Source organism: Gossypium hirsutum, chromosome A07, assembly GCF_007990345.1.
Source record: "Gossypium hirsutum isolate 1008001.06 chromosome A07, Gossypium_hirsutum_v2.1, whole genome shotgun sequence".
NCBI classification, from domain to species: Eukaryota; Viridiplantae; Streptophyta; class Magnoliopsida; order Malvales; family Malvaceae; genus Gossypium; species Gossypium hirsutum.
In genome coordinates this window covers 32,719,455-32,729,026 of record NC_053430.1, presented here as the reverse complement: position 1 = coordinate 32,729,026, position 9,572 = coordinate 32,719,455, and the positions used below count along the sequence as shown (strand labels likewise).

Below are 9,572 nucleotides of genomic sequence, written 5' to 3'. Positions count from 1 at the left end.
GGCCCAAAATGGATCTGTAATAGGCTCAGGCCCCAAACTGCAATTAATTATTTCCTAATGTGTATCTATATGTATGTTTTCTGTGGGGATTACACACTGAGTTTGCGAAAACTCACCCCATTTTCTATTTAATCTGTACAAGTAATCCCTAGACTTAAGCGAATTGGCACAGCGGAGGACTCGATGGTGACCCCCACTATTGAACTACTGTATTACAGCTTTTTTATATTATTCTTGGGTATTTATTATTATGATGTTGGGACTTTGGACCATTTGGTTTGAATCTGGGATTTTATACTGTTTTTATGGATATTTTTTTGCAACTCAACAAAACAGGATTTTACTAAAAACTAAGATTTTCGGTTTCGTAAAATAATTGGTTTCAAAAGCTCCTGTTTAAAAGACATGTTTTAAGGCAAATCAGCTAGTTCACGTTTTTTCGAATGAAATAAAAGCTAATTAATTGGAACGGTTTTTACTTGGCAATCTCAATTTCAAACCCCATTCCATGTGACATCGCCAGATTCGACCATAACATCTAGGCCGGGTTTGGGGTGCTACAATATCACTTAAGCATTATATGCTTACAAACAATTTCAACATGATGAGTAGTCGACTTACCACTTTTGATCACAAACATCTAAGTTCAGTATGTATAAAATGTACAAATATTAAGGTTCTCACCTATAGGAATCCATCAACAAATCATAGAAGTACTTTGACTATTCAAGCAGAATACAAATATTCATTTATGCATATTATCGGTATGATGTCCGTTCATGTAAGCGGATACTTAGGTTATATAAGGCTTTTCAGCTTGTAACATTCTTCAACTTAGGACAGGTGTGGAATTTGAAAACATTAAGTGTCAAAAGGTTACAAACACGAAATTGTTTGGCACATCGTATTGATCCCTATCCTTCCCCCTTAGTGACCCTTACCCGCTCACTTCTTTATTTCTCCTTCTTTCACATTCCTTATCTCTCCATATATATGAAATCATAGCATGATATAGTAACTACGGCTAGCCTACGTGTTTCAGTGCACTAATAAACGAGTTTTTCCTATTCTTGTGACTTTGTCACTGCTATTTTTTTTTCAATTTTTTTTCTCACTCAAGAATGATTTTTGGCTTTTCAGGTACTTTTTCTACTTGTATTACTTCAATTTTGTGGATTTCTCTTTTGTTTTGCACTCTCAGGCTAACCCATAGTTCCCACATCAATACGTATCTACTTAACCCTCAATACATATGGCTAGACATCTATAATAGTGTAGTGTATGACCAAATAAAAAGGGCAAATACAAATTAATGTTTTTAGGCGTGGGGCTTGTAATGTGGTTCGTTAAGAAGTATCAATAGGCTCAAAAATTGGTACTAAGGGTGAAATGTAATTAAGATAGCTTTTTGGCTCTGGATATGTTCTAAACAATCCTTAGGTCATCGCTAAATATCTCAACATGCACAAATTTAATCAACCAATCAAACACAAATTCAACCATTTATCATTCATACTAGCATGCTCGTTTACTTGTATTTTCTATATCACTTGGTACAAATGATGGCTTAATACCTATTTACAGTGTAACATATAGAACTTTAGTATTTCAATACTCAAAATTTTAAAATCTCTTATCATCATGCCAAATTTATTCTTAAACACAAGAAACCTGTGGCACCCCAAAACCCGACCAAGACGAATCGACCCGAATCTGAAGTGACACAATAGCCACCGAAGTGAATCTCTAGCTCAAGACCACCCAAAACACACCCCAACCTTATAACACCTCAATTCTAACTAATTAACTATCTAATTTTAATGTGAAAGCGATTTTGTGAACCATTCTAAACTATTTCTAATTATTTAACCATAAGGGTATTTTGGTCATTTTACCATATAAAGTTAAAGAGTCCCATTTTTTAGTTCTAAATGATTACCAACCTTCTTTTAGTCAGTTTATGCAAGCCCTAAAAATTTCAATTTCAATCGAGTTCATTTACTAAGTACAATTATTTTTTAATTAATAAGAACTAAAAATTTTAGAAACTTTTCATACATTACCTAAAATATTATCTAAGAATATTTCTTCCAAATTTTAGCACTCACAAGTCTAACTCTAAAATATTATCAAGTTTCCATATCGTTAAAGGCTTCAATTAATCTAATAAAGTTTTAAGACTAAATAATAATCATACTTACAACCATCAATTATATCACACAAGGTACATACCTTAGCCACAAACATTCCACTCCTTGGCAAGCTACAATTAAAAACCACACAACAATTAAGCATAAAAGCAAGCGTTAAAGTAATTATAACATCACCAAAATAAAAGTCCAAATAAATGTCCAATGCCCATTACAATTGAATTAAAACTAGTCCCAATAAGTGCCACAATGCCCCCTATTGTTTCTAAAAAAAGAATCCTTAAGCTACTACTGAGCCTTAATCTTGGATCGGCTTTACGCTTGCTCCTCAAAAAAGCTTAGTGAATGATTGTAAAAACAATAAGTAAATTGCACCCAATTCATGCATAAATCCGAGCAAATTAAGCATTAAAATTTTAGTCACAATATCACATATTATAATCATAATAACATATGCTATTCCATGAATAAAATTCCAATTTAATATGGCATATGAAATCATAATTTAACTTATAAACATACACTTATATTAGCATAATACATCCATGGCAATATTTAAATGTGTGATCATACATTAGATATACAGATCTCCAAACTACTACATATCAGAAACAATCTCGGGTTGAGTAGGCCAAAGCCACAAGCTTAACACACTCTTATTTACTCCAAAAATCAGAACTTCTTGAGCCATAAGCTCACAAATAACACATACAATGCTGAGTACTCACAAATCCTATGGCATGCCAACTATATCCAATGGATCCACCATGCAATGTTGCCAATATAATCATACATACAAGACATAGATCTGATGTTTAAGCATCTAATTTAAGATGTAAAATGCCATTAAAAGTATATAGCTTAACAATTTCAACATTAATATAATTAAGCACAACAAATGCCTTTGTCCATGAATCTTAAACAAACCATAACACCAATGTCAAGTGCTAAAAAATTTAGTAACTCATGCTCCAATTAACAATCCATTCAATCCAAATTAATCATGCCAAAAGCTTAACACAATTTTTCAAAAGCCAGTTGCAATAATGCTCTTGTAAAAATAAAATTAATTTTTTCATATCCAATAAAATAAGATGTGATTAAGTAATTAAAAAACTATTTAAAAATTCAATTTAACACATAACCAGGCAAATTTACCAATAGCCTTTAGAATCACGCACCTCCACACTTTGTTTTTCAAAAAAAAAAAAGTGTGTTCAAGTAGGTAAGTTTGAGCCTTAAATCCAATTAGCATCACCTTCATCTCAGTGTGAAGCTTTAACAGAGACAAAATATGCATTAAAACTAACATTAACATAAAAAAAAGTCAAAATTTCATAAACTATATGGATCTAAATCATTTCTCTAGTCTACCTTGCCGAAATTACACAATTAAGCTAAAACATAAAATTCATCAACTAAACGACCTTCTCAGCACCAAAAACCACTTCTAAACTTCATTCCTAGTCTATTAACATAAAACCTAAGTGTTAATTTCATCTATTAAATCGTTTTAAATTTTTTTGAAAAATCAACTCATCTTCTTGATTAAAAACGAATTTATCAAAATTGATTAACCAAACGAGTTTGATCTCTTGTTTTATGATTAAAAACCTCTTAATAAACATGTTTTGAACTTAGATATCCATTAAAATTTGGATTCCAACTCAAAATCTTGGATTCACCATTGTTGAGATCGATGTTCAAGAAAGAAGAAATCAAAACTTGAAAATCTATTTAATCAATTTAAATAGCAAATAATGATTGAAAACAACTTAAAAATGAATTTAGAGTTAAGAATTACCTTCAATTGATCGCAAATCATCAATTTAGAAGATTGAATCAAGATCCTTAAAGAAATTTCGGGTGACTTTTGCTCAACTTTGGAAATTTTTTATGGAGATTTTGGAGAGAATTTTGAAAGATTAAAATTTTAGATCTATTCTCTGATATGTGGTCTAAAATGAGTTAAAAATGAGAGAAAAATCTCTTAATTCGGGTGAAAATGGTGTGCAAAGTGAGGTAGCTGCAGTGTTTTTAAAACTGAAAAACTCCACCTAATTTTCAACAATTGGAGAAATTGCCATCAGGCCACTTTCACATTTCCCTTGTTTTTATAAAATACTCCTTTCCTTCCAAAATTCTAAAAATAAGGATAATTTGCAATAAAACCACTCTTACATTTCCCTTGTTTTGAAAAATTGTCCTATTTAGTTAATATTTTAAATTCTCTCAATTAAACCCCCATTTTAATTTATTTTTAAATTCTAATTAGACCCAAAATATTTATTTTACCCAAAAATTATTTAAAACCATAAAGTTATTTTTTTTCTAAAAATATTTTTTTTGGAATATTTTTTACCGATTTTTAAATGAAATTAAGCTAACTAAATTTTAAAAAAAAACACTAATAAACCTGATTAACTCTTAATTTTTACTCGGAACCCAGTAAACTTACTCGGAACTACTAGACCTATTTTCAAGGCCTTACACAATCTATGTACATGCTTTTAACCAATCGCTTGTGTTTCTACAAGTTCAAACACACCAAGGGACAAAAAAAGCAACAAAAATTAAAAATTAAAAAACAATCTATGTTACCTCTCACACTTTAGTCGACATGTTGTCCTCAATGTGTAGCACATTAAAAGATAAGGAAAAAATTTACCTAATTGATCGTGATCGTTTTAACTGCTACTAGTGGTTGCTTCCTCCTTTGATCGTGTAAAGTTCAAATATGTTTGTGTCTCCTTTGTGTTGGGTTCCTACATAGAAATTTTTAACAGAATGCAACATACTAAAATCTACTTATCAATCCTACTCCTACGAAGTCTAAATTAAAATTTTCCAAAAATTAATACAAGTCTTTATAAAATTAAAAAAAGTTTAATCATCCTCCTCATCCTCCAGCTCCTCATGCTCGTCATCCCCTTCTTCTTCTCTTTCCTTTTCACTTTCATGCGCTTCTTCTTCTTGGTCCATATTTGCCAGCCCAAGCATGTCAAGGGTATAATTGGGAGACCGATTTTTGTTTTGCCTCGCAAACTCTTGAAAAATTGGTCTTGATTCCTGCATCCACTAAATCATCCAATCTAACTTTGGATGATTGATTTTACCAACATCTTGTTGAGCCCGTGCCAACCTTTGTGACGAGGTAGGTGTAGCTATAGTTTCTTACCATTGCTTGTTCCTATCTTTTATTTATTTGGCCCGTGGCTTGATGTATTGCTGGAACAAGGTGTCCTTGATAATGCTTCGGGATGGTTTTAATGACTGCTCAATGGAGGTCATGGGTACATCTCCCTTTTTTGCATAAAGTCGTCACCAGATGGGGAAAGAAAACTCCCACCTTCTGGCTACTAATGCACCGTCCCATGTTCTGGTGGATCCATTTGCCAACACAAACCTGTTTTTTTATACAAAATAGTATAAAGTAAAACTGCTCTAAAAGTATTAACATTAGAATCATTTAAAGTATGTACAATTCGTGTTCAAATGAATTGAATCCACATCTTAGCTTTAGGAAACATAATTGTTTAATGAAAAGATACTGGGATATTTGTACTTGCGCGATTCTTCCATTCACCCCTTACTTTAGTTAAAAAGTTTATAATAATATCCATATTTATGTTTCTAAAATATTCTAAGCCAGTTTCATCAATGAAATCGTTCTCATAGTATGGAGCATTATAAAAGTTACAAATTATTAGAGGGGTTACTCATACCTCTTTCCCTCGCACTAGTACTGTATCCCATATATGACCTTCAGTATTTCTAGATTCATGGTCTCGTAAAGATGCATAAAATTCTTGCAAAAGGAAGACCAAGTTATTATCCTTTGGGATCGTCCAAAAATGTTCCCATTGATGATACCTAACCAAAGGCCATATTTCTTTACACAAGATCATCAATGGATCAAATACCTTCTCCTAAATGAATGTTCTCCATTGAAGTTCATTGAAATACTTTTCAACATTTGGGTTTGGAAAATTAAAAGGAGTTTGAACCGTCGATGGCTCTATTTCCATAGTTCACCTAACTTTCCTAGGAGCCATTGTATTTCAACCTTAAGCAAAGAATTCAATAGAATAATAAAAAGTTTGAGTTTAGGAACCCTTAACCATAAGTATATAATTGAAGTTTGTTTGAATTCCTTGCTTCACTGCGATATTCATGTTCCTCGTTGCACTGAGTATGATTGGGAAGCTTGTGAAATGAAATTTGAAAAAAAAAATTAAGGGTTTAGGGTTTAAGAAGTGTTGAGATATTTGAGAGAATTTGAGGGATTAGGATTTAATAAGTGTTTTAATTAAGGGTAAATACGAGTTTATGTTATAAAATAGGGTTTTAAAGGTTTAAAAATTGAGTAAAATTAATCTTTAAGCCACCGGGTTGCGTAATGGGTCGGGTCAACCCTGCAAAAACTTGCAGCAATGTTACGACATAAGGGTTTTGTGTCACGACATCCCTGATAGTTTACAATGTCATGACACAGGGGTTCTATGTCACCACACATCCATCAATTTGGAAATTCTTAGGGACTGTCTGCTACGTCGCGACTTGTTGTTGTGATGTTTCAACAATGACTCTCTTTCGGCCCAAAAATCCATCTTAAGAATGTTTCATTCTAAGGATAAACCTACTTCAAATAAAGGTTAAAATCTAAACTATGTGGTTAGTTAGTTATACAATAATTTACAAATTCACAAATTTTAAGTTATATTACCAGATTTATCCAGCAGTATTGCCAATTCACCTGCGGACAATATTTTTAATCTATTACCATTGGTCCACCATCGTCGTGCCATTCTGCCCTTGCCCATTTTTCCCGTTCCTTAAACCTATTTATTCTTTCTGTATTCATAAAATGAAGCATTTCCCTTGATTTGGAAATGTCAGAAATAGATAAAATTTTGCAATGCTCCCCTAATTTCTTCCTATTTTCCTCGTTCAGTTGATAGCCACATTTGAAGGTTTCAGTCTCACCATTAATTTTTATTGTCAACTCATTTTTCTCTAAATCAATGGTGGATCTAGAAGTGGCTAGGAAAGGTCTTCCTAGTAAGATTGGTATCTTACGATCTTCCTTAAAATCAAGTTCTACAAAATTCAGAAGAATAATAAAGCTTAGGACCTTGACTAACACATCTTTTAGCACCCCCTTCGGGTGTACTGAAGACCTGTCACCCAATTGTAATGTTCTTTGAGTTGCTTTAAGATTCCCTAACCTGAGTCTTTCAAAAATTGATAAGGGCATTAAATTAATACTAGTTCCTAAATTGTATAAGGCTCTATTAAAGTGAATACTCTCTATTTATATAAGAATAGCAAAATTACTCGGAAGGTTTTAAATAAATTCAAAAACCTTACAAATTCATCCTCGTCCCGCTTTTGTCTTTTTTTCTAAACTTGATGGAAATGGGACTTTCGTGATTTTGGCATCTTTAGGTGTCTCTTTTCCCATCTCAGCCGCTGGCACATTCTCCTCTGGTTCACGTCTGTATACCACTTCTAGGGAATTGTCTTGAGGTTCATCAGTATTATCCATAGTTACCTCTGTGATAGGTATTTCTGGGCTACTCAGTACCTTGCTTGATCAGAGTGTTATAGATTTCACATGCTCTTTACCTTCCCTCTATGGATTATTTTCCGTGTTACTGGGAATGCCTGTGCCAATTTATTTTTTGATATCACCCATCAAGCTCATCAATTGGCTCATTTGATCTTTGAGCTTAGTCAATGTTCTTGTTGAGTTGGTGCACTCAAACTGCACTTGCTTGATATCTATTCTCATTGACTACATCTTCTCCTCAATTTTATCCAGACATTGACCACATGCAGTACAGTCACTTTGGTTGGTTCTATCCTGGGGTTGCTTTAAATAAGGAGGTTGGTAATTAGTATTTTTAACTTGATTTGAATTGTTACCTCCTCATTGGTTTCCTCCCCATCTCAAGTTCGGGTGATCTCTCCAGCCAAGATTGTATGTGTTTGAATAAGGGTTTCCACTCCTATTCCCATTGTAATTTATATCCTTAGTAGGATTATTGAGATAATGTAAGAGTGGCTTGTCTCCTCCATGCATAGTGGTGTTGAAGCAGATTCAATAAGGTTGAGTCTATCCACTAGTTGTTGATACTTATCATCCTCTTGAATAGCTTTAACTGTGGCAAGTTTTTCGTCATATGTAAATTGTTCAGTTGGCCAGCGATAGGAGTTCAACGCCATATTTTCAATAATTTCGTATGCATCCTTGTACTTCCTATTCATAAGGACTCCTCATGTTGCTCCGTCTAATCCAAATCTTGCATTTGCATTCAACGCATAATAAAATATCTGCAATCTCATCCACTCAGGAAATTTATGGTGCGGGCAATTTTGAATCAACATTTTGAAGTGTTCCCACACCTCATAGAAGCTTTCCCCTTCCATTTGTCTAAAGACATCAATCTCTCTTCTTAATTGGACTCCTTTACTAGTCGGGAAAAACTACCGTAAGAATTTTCCAACAAGTTCATCCCAAGTCGTGATGGATCCTGAAGCCTGTGAGTCTACCCAAGAAAAGGTATTATCAATCTGAGAAAAAGGGAACAACCAAAGATGAATAACATCGTCAGTGACCCTGTTATACTTAAAAGTATCACAGAGTTAAAGAAATCATTTCTAATATTGATTAGGGTCTTATGTCGTAGTGTCCCTAAACGACTGATTATTTTGGATCATTTGTATCATTGTCGGTTTGATCTCAAAATTATTAGTTATAATCGTTAGCTTTGTTATACTTTCTTGAACCATATCTAAATTTGGTAGGGCATAGTCCTGTAATGTTCTCTCATTTCGAGCCATATACATGTTTGTGGGTAACTGTGGTGCTAGTGGATCTCCTAGGGAATTATCATCGGCTTCGCCAAACAATGGATTTTCACGGCGTACGTTAATTGCAGCTATAGGTGGTGGATATTGCATTTGTTGTTGTTGCTACTGCTATTGTCGGTGATTTCTTCAAATTATTCTCTCTAGATCTGTTTTTGCTACAATAGGTGTGCCTCTACTATGAGTCATACACCAAAACCAAAAAGAGTATATTAGTAATACTAAAAAAAATCGTATCTATAGTTGAAAAATTTCCTAATTATTCTTTTGGAATGTGGAAATTAAAATCAATCTAATGACATTGCCTCCCCGACAACAACGCCAACAACTTGACCACCTCCGAACGTACTAACGTCCACAGTGTGAATACTATAATAAAATGGAGAGTTATGAGGGGGTATTTGCAAGTATATGGGTCAAGTTGTAATATAGATTTTACAACAAAGTAGGTGAGTACTCCAAGGATCGTCCCCAAGGAAGGCGGGTAAGAAATCAATCTTAACCTAAAAAATTAAAGATCTAAATAATACGTTAAGTCAGTTATAGTAT

At 33.4% G+C, this 9,572-nt stretch overlaps 1 non-coding gene across 1 annotated transcript; it reads left to right on the top strand.

Moving 5' to 3' along the window:
- The first annotated feature begins 8,508 nt into the window (after positions 1-8,508).
- On the top strand, positions 8,509-8,614 carry LOC121204031 (small nucleolar RNA R71). Its single transcript, XR_005898959.1, has one exon. It is a non-coding gene; the product is annotated as a small nucleolar RNA R71 (small nucleolar RNA).
- Positions 8,615-9,572: the final 958 nt, after the last annotated feature.